We start from the raw sequence: 13,125 nt of genomic DNA on the forward strand, positions 1-13,125 counted from the left end.
CCGGGTGTTGGCCCTATGTGCCTCGGTCGTATGCAGTCCTGATTGTGGCGCTCACCTGCACGGCGCCAAACACGCATACGACCAACATTGGCACCAAGGCAGAAGCGACTCTCATTGCTGAAGACGACACGTCTCCATTCGTCCCACCATTCACGCCTGTCGCGACACCACTGGAGGCGGGCTGCACGATGTTGGGGCGTGAGCGGAAGACGGCCTAACGGTGTGCGGGACCGTAGCCCAGCTTCATGGAGACGGTTGCGAATGGTCCTCGCCGATACCCCAGGAGCAACAGTGTCCCTAATTTGCTGGGAAGTGGCGGTGCGGTCCCCTACGGCACTGCGTAGGATCCTACGGTCTTGGCGTGCATCCGTGCGTCGCTGCGGTCCGGTCCCAGGTCGACGGGCACGTGCACCTTCCGCCGACCACTGGCGACAACATCGATGTACTGTGGAGACCTCACGTCCCACGTGTTGAGCAATTCGGCGGTACGTCCACCCGGCCTCCCGCATGCCCACTATACGCCCTCGCTCAAAGTCGGTCAACTGCACATACGGTTCACGTCCACGCTGTCGCGGCATGCTACCTGTGTTAAAGACTGCGATGGAGCTCCGTATGCCACGGCAAACTGGCTGACACTGACGGCGGCGGTGCACAAATGCTGCGCAGCTAGCGCCATTCGACGGCCAACACCGCGGTTCCTGGTGTGTCCGCTGTGCCGTGCGTGTGATCTTTGCTTGTACAGCCCTCTCGCAGTGTCCGGAGCAAGTATTGTGGGTCTGACACACCGGTGTCAATGTGTTCTTTTTTCCATTTCCAGGAGTGTATTTGGTTTTACACAGCGCATGTCATAAAGTTACGACAAAAAGGAAAACAAACGTGTATTGAAATATTTGCTTACTCAGCTTGTAGCAATACAAATAAAGCAAAACATAGTAACATTCGTATTACAAAACAAAACGAAAACCCATTCCAGACCATCAAAGATACATGTATAGAGAAAATGAAGCAGAAAAAAAGAAAGAGGAAAACGAAACAAAAGTATCTTTCACAATCAGCAAATAAGCAATATTTTCAGAAACCCTTTTTGATGAAATTTGGTATGGAGATAGACGAACCCTAAGGAAGAACAGGTTCTAATTAAAAAGAAAAAAAAATCTTGACCCCGAAGAGGATAAAGCAGTGACCGGAAAACTTTTTCTGCAGAGTGAACATAAATCATGTTAAAAAGTTACTAAATTTGTGGCATAATACACACACCCCTCCACACGCAAGTATCAGTCAGCAATGATGCGGCGTGTGACAGGTGTTCATGCATTGGTCTAGTTAGGGAGATGGTCCACATCACAACCTACACTTACATGACTGGGCGGACAAGTGAGGGCAGCTGGCGTTATTGCCCATACAATAGCTTAGCTACTCACCGTGACTCATCGTAACAAAATTACCGACTTGCCAGCACAGTTGACCTTAAATAACGAAGAGTGTGAGGTCATCCACATGAGTGCTAAAAGGAACTCGTTAAACTTCGGTTACACGATAAATCAGTCCAATCTAAAAGCAGTAAATTCAACTAAATACGTAGGTATTGCAATTACGAACAATTTAAATTGGAAGGAACACATAGAAAATGTTGTGGGGGAAGGCTAACCAAAGACTGCGTTTCATTGGCAGGACACTTAGAAAATGTAACAGATCTACTAAGGAGACTGCCTACACTACGCTTGTCCGTCATCTTTTAGAATACTGCTGCGAGTTGTGGGATGCTTACCAGATGGGACTGACTGAGTACATCGAAAAAGTTCAAAAAAAGGCAGCACGTTTTGTATTATCACGAAATATGGGAGAGAGTCTCACAGAAATGATTCAGGATTTGGGATGGACATCATTAAAAGAAAGGCGTTTATCGTTCCGACGGCATCTTCTCACGAATTTCCAATCACCAACTATCTCCTCCGAATGCGAAAATATTTTGTTGTCATCGACTTACATAGGGAGGAACGATCACCACGATAAAATAAGGGAAATCAGAGCTCGTTCGGAAAGATATAGGTGTTCGTTCTTCCCGCGCGCTATACGAGATTGGAAGAATAGAGAATTGTGAAGGTGGTTCGATGAACCCTCTACCATGGCACTTACATGTGATTTGCACAGTATCTATGTAGATGTAGATGTAGAATCACACGTAACAACAAGTAACTGTACGAAACGCTGCGCCTGGATTCCGTTCGATAGCCAACCTGCAACAGGTAGTCCGCTCCGCGTTAGCCTTCGAGTAATATAGATGCTACGTTTTAAAATTCACAGTGCCAGGTTACGAAATTAAATTCACGATGCACCGATACACATTTCAAATATTTACGATCTATTACATGCACTTACGTTGTGGTAACCGCTGTGCTACAGTGCTTATGCAGTACATGGCCGGTATGCACTTGTAAAAGTTCCGAGAGTGGACGATCAAGAACGAAGTGCTCGTATTAACAAGGGTGTAAGACAAGGCTGTAGCCTTTCGCCCCTACTCTTCAATCTGTATATCGAGGAAGCAATGATGGAAATAAAAGAAAGGTTCAGGAGTGGAATTAAAATACAAGGTGAAAGGATATCAATGATACGATTCGCTGATGACATTGCTATCCTGAGTGAAAGTGAAGAAGAATTAAATGATCTGCTGAACGGAATGAACAGTCTAATGAGTACACAGTATGGTTTGAGAGATAATCGGAGAAAGACGAAGGTAATGAGAAGTAGTAGAAATGAGAACAGCGAGAAACTTAACATCAGGATTGATGGTCACGAAGTCAACGAAGTTAAGGAATTCTGCTACCTAGGCAGTAAAATAACCAATGACGGACGGAGCAAGGAGGACATCAAAAGCAGACTCGCTATGGCAAAAAAGGCATTTCTGGCCAAGAGAAGTCTACTAACATCAAATACCGGCCTTAATTTGAGGAAGAAATTTCTGCGGATGTACGTCTGGAGTACAACATTGTATGGTAGTGAAACATGGACTATGGGAAAACCGGAACAGAAGAGAATCGAAGCATTTGAGATGTGGTGCTATAGACGAATGTTGAAAATTAGGTGGACTGATAAGGTAAGGAATGAGGAGGTTCTACGCAGAATCGGAGAGGAAAGGAATATGTGGCAAACACTGATAAGGAGAAGGGACAGGATGATAGAACATCTGCTAAGACATGAGGGAATGACTTCCATGGTACTAGAGGGAGCTGTAGAGGGCAAAAACTGTAGAGGAAGACAGAGATTGGAATACGTCAAGCAAATAATTGAGGACGTAGGTTGCAAGTGCTACTCTGACATGAATAGGTTAGCACAGGAAAGTAATTCGTGGCGGGCCGCATCAAACCAGTCAGTAGATTGATGACAAAAAAAAAAAAAAAGTTTCGACTGCCACTCGCCACGCAAGTATCCCTTGCGACGAGCAATGGAGGATGCCTGGTACGTCATATAAAAATATATGTTGAAGTGCCATTTTTGCAAAAACTGACATATTGAGCCCGTTGCCGTGTGTAAAAGATAGGTTGACTCTTACATAGAAGATTACAGCAACCAGCTACTTTTTGCAATGTTATTCATTTATTTATTTAAACAGCGGCGTTACCGGTTTCGAACCCACAGGTTCATCTTCAGACGGCTACTTCACGTTTTACATTACATTTCACCTTTTCTTTTCCCAACTGACGAAATTTCCTTCGGATGGTGGTGCCCTGCAACCAGACATTGTCTCACATCTAGTTTTTGTTGTAGGGCACCACCACACTCAGGTAATTTCGTCAGTCGGGGAAACAAAAAGCGAAAGCTAATGTAAAACGAGCACTGTCCACCTGAAGATGAACTTGTCGGTTCGAAACCAGTAACGGCGCTGCTTAAGTAGATAAACAGCATCGTAGAAAGTGGCTGGTTGCTGTAATCTTCTGTGTAAGAGTCAACCTGTAACATGTAGAAGTGCCGATGCAACTGATGGATTTTGAAGCAGGTGAGGTGCGCAGAGAATGGGAACAGTATTTCGATAGATCGTCACAGTCTTGACAAAAGTCGCCCCGCCTTGCAGAGAAGCCTGGACGAGCTCCAGCGGCGGCTGGAGCTGGACTCCAGCTGGTCGGCTCACATACCGGCAGCGTACGCGCGCTCGGACGGTGGGCGAGCGGATCGCCGTAACCGGTTTACGGCGGCGCCGCCGCGCGACCGGCTGATCCGACGTCAACTGGAAACGTCGTTTAGCGCGGCCTGGCAGCGCCGGCTAATCCCGTTACTGGCGCAGCCCCGAATTTGGCACCTGGCTGGCGCCAGCGCGTGAGCTGATTCGTGACGCGGCGCTCTCCGGGCGCCAACAAGGGATCGCTTTCAGCGAGTCCTCTGCTTCGCGGAACCGCGTCATACTGTGCGTGGGACCGAAATACAGCTCCGTGCTAGCGACCGCGAATGTATGCCGATATGCGTCGCGTCCCGGCTCACACACGTCAGCAAGAGGGACGCAACGAAGTTCCGCGCAAGTTGTGCCCACAACGACGTGTACACGCCGAGCTGCCAATCTGATGCAGCTGCTCAATGAGCAGCAGTTTCGCGGTTTTCTTTCATCTTCTCCTTTTCTACAAATATATTTCGAAATGCGTTAATAACATACAACTTAGTCCTTGACGTTGACAATCGGAATCGCGTAAAAAAATACTAGTAATATTTATTTTTTTATTATTCTGGATTTACAATGTGAGTACATTTTTCCAGCACCTATTCTAGATTACAGTAAGTCACTAATTATTGTTCTTCACTCTTCTCTATTTGTCCATAAATCTTCAGGAATGTTGTTCTTCCTCATTGCTGACTGAAATCCCTGTTTCCATGTATCAGGTGGTCGTCCCCTTTTTCTTCTTCCAATTGGTACCCAGTCGATTATGCATTTTGGTAGCCTTTCCTGTTCCATTCGTCTGATGTGTCCATACCATTTAAGTTGTTTGTGCTCGATGAAATCAATAATTGAATTTTTACATTTCATCTTGTCTCTGATTACTTCATTTCTTATTCTTTCTCGTCTTGATACTCTTGCTGAACGTCTCCAGAAATCCATTTCTGTGGCTAATAATTTTGATTTCAGTTGCCATTTTGTTGTCCACACTTCTGAACCATATGTAATAATGCTCCTAACTATTGTTTTAAAAATCCTTATTTTGTTATTAGTTGTTATGTGTTTGTCCCAGAGAATTCCATTTAATAAAGAGATTGTCGTCTTTCCAGAATTTATTCTTGATCTAATTTCTTTGTCCTGTTTCCCATCATTTGTAATTTTCACACCTACTTATTTATATTCCTCAGTAGCTGTTATTGTTCCCATCCCTTCTTCTAATATTAAGTCTCCATTCACTCCACCAATTACCATGTACTTTGTTTTATTCATGTTTACACTTAGACTTGATTTTTTATATTCTTGAATCAATTTTCTGGTCATATACTCTATGTCCTCATAGTCTTGGGCTATAATCAGTTGGTCATCTGGAAATTGTAACGAATATATTGTTCTATCATTTATTGGTATTCCCATAGCGTGACATTTTTTCTTCCAATTCTGTAAAGTTGCTTCTGTATATATTTTATACAATGTAGGTGAGATGCTACATCCTTGACGTAATCCTTTTGTGACTTGGAGTCCATGTGATAGATATTTACCAATTTTTAGTTTTGAAATAGAATTTTTATATAAATTTTGAATTGCTTTAATTATTCTTGGATTTATTCCTATTGATATTAAAGCTTTCCATAAACTGGATAAAGGCACACTATCATAGGCTTTTCTATATCTATGAATACTAAATGTATAGGTTGTGCCCGAAACATTTTTTTTCAATAATTTGTTGTAGGCAAAAGATATGATCAATTGTTGATCTTCCAGCTCTAAAACCTGCTTGTTCTTCAGCCTCCTTTTCTTTGTATTCTTGTTCTAACAAATATTTAATAATTCTTCCATATAATCTACTGAAGGTATTGGTCACTGTTATTCCCCTATAATTTTTACACTCATCTTTCGCTCCTTTTTTATGTATCACTGAAATATATCTTACTTTCAAATCATTTGAGACATCTTCCCCATTTAAACATCTTTCGAAAAGGTTTCTTAACAATTCCATTAATTTCTTTGTTCCTAATTTTAATAATTCTGCAGGAATACCTCCAATGCCTGTAGCCCTTCCATTCTTTAAAGATTTTATTGCAGTTTTTACTGTCTCTATTTCCAAACGGATGTAATTCTCTGCTTGTAGATCTATCATTTCATTATATTCAGGGTTTCCCAAGTATACTTCCCTGTTTTCTGTTAATAAACTTTTAAAATATTTTTCCCAAGAGTCATGAGTAATATATTTAATATGTGTTGTTTCTTTGGAATAGTAATATTTATAAAGAGAAAGTAAATATTTAACCCCTATGCACAGTTTAGTGAATACACTTTCAATCATGGTATGGCTTACCATCAGTTACAACTTGCCTCTTCTGCCTCATTTGTTCTGTTTTATTGTTGGCAATCTAACTTCACGACTTCATTCACGAAAAGAAGCCTTGTAACGAGACAGAAAGGAAGTAATGACATTAGTTGCTATAGTTCAATTCTTTTATCTTGGCGGTTCGCGCATGCCCGTCCAGACGCTGCAGATCGCTGCGTTGCCAGTTGCACGCGCCAAGAGAAGCAGCGCCATAGTACAGTATAGTTCGCAAACTTTCGTTTAGGGGGGAGCGCGTAGTTTATGAAGTAAAGCCACGACGGCCGCATTAACCCTTTCGCTGCTACAGACACGTGCTCCCCGCATTCCGCGATGTGCGCGATTTTGTCCTTATTGCACTGCTCGCCTGTGCAGACACATGGTGCTTCGACTGCTTTGACACACTTGATCATTCTATTTCACAAAAACTATTTGGCCCAAAAATTTGATTTTTACACATCTTCTTGACTGATACCTTCCCCGCATAAATGACTTAATTTTGTTTCAATGTTCAACGCAGTTATTGTGGAGCATTTGATGTAGTAAACCATTGCACGAAATTTTGAAGAGTTTGCAGAGGTAAAAGTCCATAGGGTATACATTCGGTACGGTCGATTTTAATTGCCACTGGAAATTTTAAAAAATTACAAACGAATAAAATTCATGAAGAGAGACACTTCAATATTGTTTTTAAATAACGAAAATATTAAGCACCGATCAAGGATTGAACTCAGAACCTTTCAATTGGTAGCCACACATTTTTTTTTAAGGGGGTGGGGGAAGGCAGAGCGATCAGGGGTCGTAACCCGAGGCCCGGTCGCAGTGTCCCCCTCGTCCGTCAAGGAATCAGGGATGGGAAGGGGAAATCTTTTGTGGGAATTATTATTTATTTATTTATTTTTATTTACTGTTTTTAATACATTCTTAATGTGGTTTTACTTTATGGCACAACAAAAATAAATGTATCTAGCACCGCATCGTGCTCTGAGAAAAAGAAAACAATATCTCGGCACGTTCCAACACCGAGATAATGTATATGGGGAAAACGAAAAAAAAAGTGCTTCATACAGAATGCAGAAGGGTGTGTCGCTACTCTCCTTACGCTTCATCATCCAGGTACGTCTTCACGTATATCATGTTGTTCCACCGAGAATCGAACTTAGTCATGTCAGCTCACTCAATGGGTATCTTCTCCTACCTGTTGATGATCCAGCTGCGGGGAGGGTCGCGTAGGGCACTCCCTAAGTAATACACTTTAACCATTATGCTAACCCAGCTCGTAATTCAAAATATCTACTGGAGGACTTTAAAATAGCACACAAAATACCGACAAAAATTGTTGGTATGATTATGAATTACTCACGTTTCGTCGAACTACAATAGGAAATAAACAATTACCGCTGTTCTTTATTGCGAAAAAGCGGTTGGTGAGAATGATACAAACACCCTTCCTTACTATCGCCTGAATTAGGAGGCTTATTGCTTGTTTGGTTTAATTAATTAATAGAATAAGAAGAAATTGGTATAAAGAATGCTTTTTCCAAACTTTCTATAAAAGAAAGTCTGCTATAAAGACATTACTTTTGTTCAGTTACTTTATTTATGCCTGAACGTTTCTAAAACTGAAGACACTCCTGTGTGCTCCGCACTGCAGTCGAGCTCTGACAACGTCGTTCTCTGTTCATTGGCTGACTGTGTTTTGTGATGTCAGACGCGCAGAACGAACCTAAACTCGGCCGCCGTCATAAGTGACGCGCACTTTAGTCTGCACTGATTTATATCAACGGAGAAGTTGAAAATTTGTGCCGGACCGCGACTGGAAATCGGATCTCCTGCTTAACAGACATATGCATCGATTAATTCGCCTCCCGGACACAATGGTGGTAGTAACTGCACGGAGTACCGTTGCACGCTTCCCCTCTCTCCCAAATTCTCAACTTATCCGAAACTACTGGTGTAGCACTCCTTACCTATTATCCTCCTTACTGGCGGCATCTACATCTACATCTACATTTATACTCCGCAAGCCACCCAACGGTGTGTGGCGGAGGGCACTTTACGTGCCACTGTCATTATCTCCCTTTCCTGTTCCAGTCGCGTATGGTTCGCGGGAAGAACGACTGTCTGAAAGCCTCTGTGCGCGCTCTAATCTCTCTAATTTTACATTCGTGATCTCCTCGGGAGGTATAAGTAGGGGGAAGCAATATATTTGATACCTCATCCAGAAACGCACCCTCTCGAAACCTGGCGAGCAAGCTACACCGCGATGCAGAGCGCCTCTCTTGCAGAGTCTGCCACTTGAGTTTGTTAAACATCTCCGTAACGCTATCACGGTTACCAAATAACCCTGTGACGAAACGCGCCGCTCTTCTTTGGATCTTCTCTATCTCCTCCGTCAACCCGATCTGGTACGGATCCCACACTGATGAGCAATACTCAAGTATAGGTCGAACGAGTGTTTTGTAAGCCACCTCCTTTGTTGATGGACTACATTTTCTAAGGACTCTCCCAATGAATCTCAACCTGGTACCCGCCTTACCAACAATTAATTTTATATGATCATTCCACTTCAAATCGTTCCGCACGCATACTCCCAGATATTTTACAGAAGTAACTGCTACCAGTGTTTGTTCCGCTATCATATAATCATACAATAAAGGATCCTTCTTTCTATGTATTCGCAATACATTACATTTGTCTATGTTAAGGGTCAGTTGCCACTCCCTGCACCAAGTGCCTATCCGCTGCAGATCTTCCTGCATTTCGCTACAATTTTCTAATGCTGCAACTTCTCTGTATACTACAGCATCATCCGCGAAAAGCCGCATGGAACTTCCGACACTATCTACTAGGTCATTTACATATATTGTGAAAAGCAATGGTCCCATAACACTCCCCTGTGGCACGCCAGAGGTTACTTTAACGTCTGTAGATGTCTCTCCATTGAGAACAACATGCTGTGTTCTGTTTGCTAAAAACTCTTCAATCCAGCCACACAGCTGGTCTGATATTCCGTAGGCTCTTACTTTGTTTATCAGGCGACAGTGCGGAACTGTATCGAACGCCTTCCGGAAGTCAAGGAAAATGGCATCTACCTGGGAGCCTGTATCTAATATTTTCTGGGTCTCATGAACAAATAAAGCGAGTTGGGTTTCACACGATCGCTGTTTCCGGAATCCATGTTGATTCCTACATAGTAGATTCTGAGTTTCCAAAAACGACATGATACTCGAGCAATCGTGGATTTCCGCAAGAGTTCTAGCGTGGTGAGCATCTGCACTGAAGTGATCGCTTAGTGGTTCACACCTTAATTGTATATGTGGCGTCTGTTCTTTCGGACACGTCGTGAGGAAACTGACTTGTTTTCCAGCAGATAGTTACCTACTCAAATAGCGCGACGACGTCTGGTAGCACTACGGGCTGTCAGCACGGTGACCAGTTTGACTTCCCTTGACTCAGCAGCAGAGAAGGGTGTGCAGCCTTCATACCTCAATGCCATCACTGGACACGTCAGTTGCAACAAGTATTCTTTTCAGACGAGTCCGCATTCCGCTTACAGTACCACATTTGGCGTATCCACAATCGCCAGCGTCATACAGTTACCAATCGTGTGTGATGATGTACGATTCCACTGGGTGCACGATACGATTTCCTCTGGGTCGCAAAGCAGTAATCTGGACAGCCGATGCTACATTCATGACGAGGCCAGTGGCTCTGTGGTACCTTTGGGATTTCCATGTCGTTATCTTTCATCAAGATAACGCAAGTCTGCATGTCACCAGTCCTGTCCTGACCTACCTTCACACAGAGAATATTTGAGTGTTGCTCTGGTCAGCACATTCCTGATATCCTTCACCAATGGAAACACATGTGGTCGTGGACTTCGACTGAAAGACTCTCGCACAGAGTTGATGCGGTACGGAAATACGTGCTCAGGTCTTTTTTCCCATCTCAGTTCGACTCGGTGCCCAGCCAGAGTAGGGCAATGGCTGGCAGGTGTGCCTGTTGTGTGTTGTAAACAGCAGTCTCAGTGGGGCAAACCTTCTGTGACCCAAACCTTCTCAAAAATTTTGGAAAATCATGTTGAAATACATTCTAAAATACTTGAGAAGCAGATGGCAATAAATGATATCTTTAAAAAAACACACTAATGGACAATGTTTATGATGTTCAAAAATGGCTCTGAGCACTATGGGACTTAACATCTAAAGTTATCAGTCCCCTAGATCTTAGAACTAATTAAGCCTAACTAACCTAAGGACACCATACACTGACCGGCTGTGATTTTCAAAATTTTTTGATGATTTACTATTACTGTCCAAATAAAATCATTGGTGGTAATGTTAATGACACTATGGGGTAGCGGTGATGCTGGTGTTGGATGATTGTATTACAATTCATTTTGGTAGAAAACCAAGGAATGGCGGCAATCCACCTAGTGATAGAAGAGATAAAAATATTATGAATTTAATTTCAGTTTTTATATTTCTGGCAGAATAAATTTGGTTCATAAAAAATAAATTTATTTGCTTAAATAATAACACCATAATTAATCTTAATAGAGAGTAAATGATAAAGTATAGTTCTCAGATGTTTTCTCTAACAGTTAGAGATCTAATTATTCACCCTAAATGTCTAATTGAGGAATATGCTAGAAGTTATCGTAGAGATGTTTGATTTAAACCACCTATTGCCCCAATAATAATTCTTAGAATGATAATTGTTCAAATGAAAGTTCTTAATTGAATACAATAAGATAACACCATTATTGGGGCAATCATTTGTCATGTTATTAATGTTAAACAGTTATTTCATTTTGAACATCCTATTACTTCTGGAAATCAGAAATGGAAAGGTGCAGCCCCAATCTTTAATAATAATCTAGATCTGATTATTATTGATGGGATAAATTCTGTTTCTCATCCTATTGGATATTTTATTTGAATCAGCAAAATTGAAAATAATAGTATTGTCGATGCTATTGCTTGGACAATAAAATATTTAATTGATGATTCATTTATTATTATATTTTTATTTCTTGTTAGGAGCGGAATAAATGAAAGTAAGTTGATCTCAAGTCCTATTCAAACCCCAAATCAGGAGTTTGATGAAATTGACAGGATCGTTCCTATCATTAATGTTGATAGGAAGAGAAGTTTTGTAGAGTTGTTGGTCATTAAAAAGGAGAGGATTGATACCTCTATAAATGGGGTATGAACCCATTAGCTTGTTTAGCTTACCTTTTTACATTAAGGTGTATGATGCACGTTAGTTTTTGATACTAAAGGAGGTAGTTTAATTCTGTCTTATGTAATTTTTAATGAAGGTAAGTTTTATTTACTTTATTTACCCTATCAAGATAACCCTTTAATCAGGCACTTCATTTTTATTTTTTTTATTTAATATACAAATTAAAAATTTTTTTTGAAAATTTGATTATGTATTATTTTGGTTATTTCTAATTAATTTATCTCGTTTCGTATAATTTGAGCATATATATTATATATTATATACAATAAATTATTTATATTAATATATTACATTTAATTAAAATTAAATACCTATAATGTTATTTTATTATTATTAAGTTATTATTTTAATACATTTATTTACCGAGGATTATAGCTACTTATGTTTTTAGCTTAAAAGAAATTATTATATTATAAATTATATAATAATATGTAAATTAATATTAAATATTATTATAATTGGATATAATAAATATAAGATATATTATTAAATATAAAATATTATATTAATATAGATAATTATATTAATTATAATAATATAATTGAATATATTTTCAATAATTAAATTATTTAATTAATTAATATTTAAGTTAACTTAATATTAAGTTAATTTTATATTAATAACATATTACATTAATTTACATAATTATATAAAATATATTTATTATATTATTTAATCTTTCTTTATTATTAGTGAAAAGAAAGATTAAATAAGAAAGAATATAATACCTTTATTGGTATACATGTTCCATATTAATCTTTATTTATATATAATAGAGAAGTTGTGGTCATTCGAGGGTGCGTTTCTTTTTTTTGTCACTATTTGTGTTTTTTTTCTTTTTTTTCTTTAAATATTTGAATCTCTTATTTTTTCTTGTTTTAAAAAATTTTTAAATTTCTTATTTTGTTTCCAAAAGTTTTATTCTTGCTTATTTATTCACTTTTTCTTTGTATTATATGTAAGTTTTGTTAAACTAAATGTTCTATTTTGCAGTAATTTGATTTAATTATCAAGTGATTTTGGATTTAGCAATTGATTTAGTATCGGCATAATTCGTGCCAGCAGCCGCGGTTATACGATTGATACAAGTGAATATTATTGGTTAAACTTTTGTTTATATTTTTTAGGGTTAAAATATAAATTTGTAAGGTGAAATGTTAAAATTTATTTATAGCTCTTTTTATGAATCTGTGAAATTTAGATAATAAACTAGGATTAGATACCCTATTATTTTAAATGTTAATTATATTTACCAGGGTACTATTAGTTAAGGTCTTTAAACCCAAAGAATTTGGCGGTATCTCATTCCATTCAGAGGAACCTACCCCGTGATTGATAATACACGATTTACTCTACTTGATTTATTTGTTTGTATATCTCCGTTATCAGA

This window comes from Schistocerca cancellata, chromosome 5, assembly GCF_023864275.1.
Source record: "Schistocerca cancellata isolate TAMUIC-IGC-003103 chromosome 5, iqSchCanc2.1, whole genome shotgun sequence".
Lineage (NCBI taxonomy): Eukaryota > Metazoa > Arthropoda > Insecta > Orthoptera > Acrididae > Schistocerca > Schistocerca cancellata.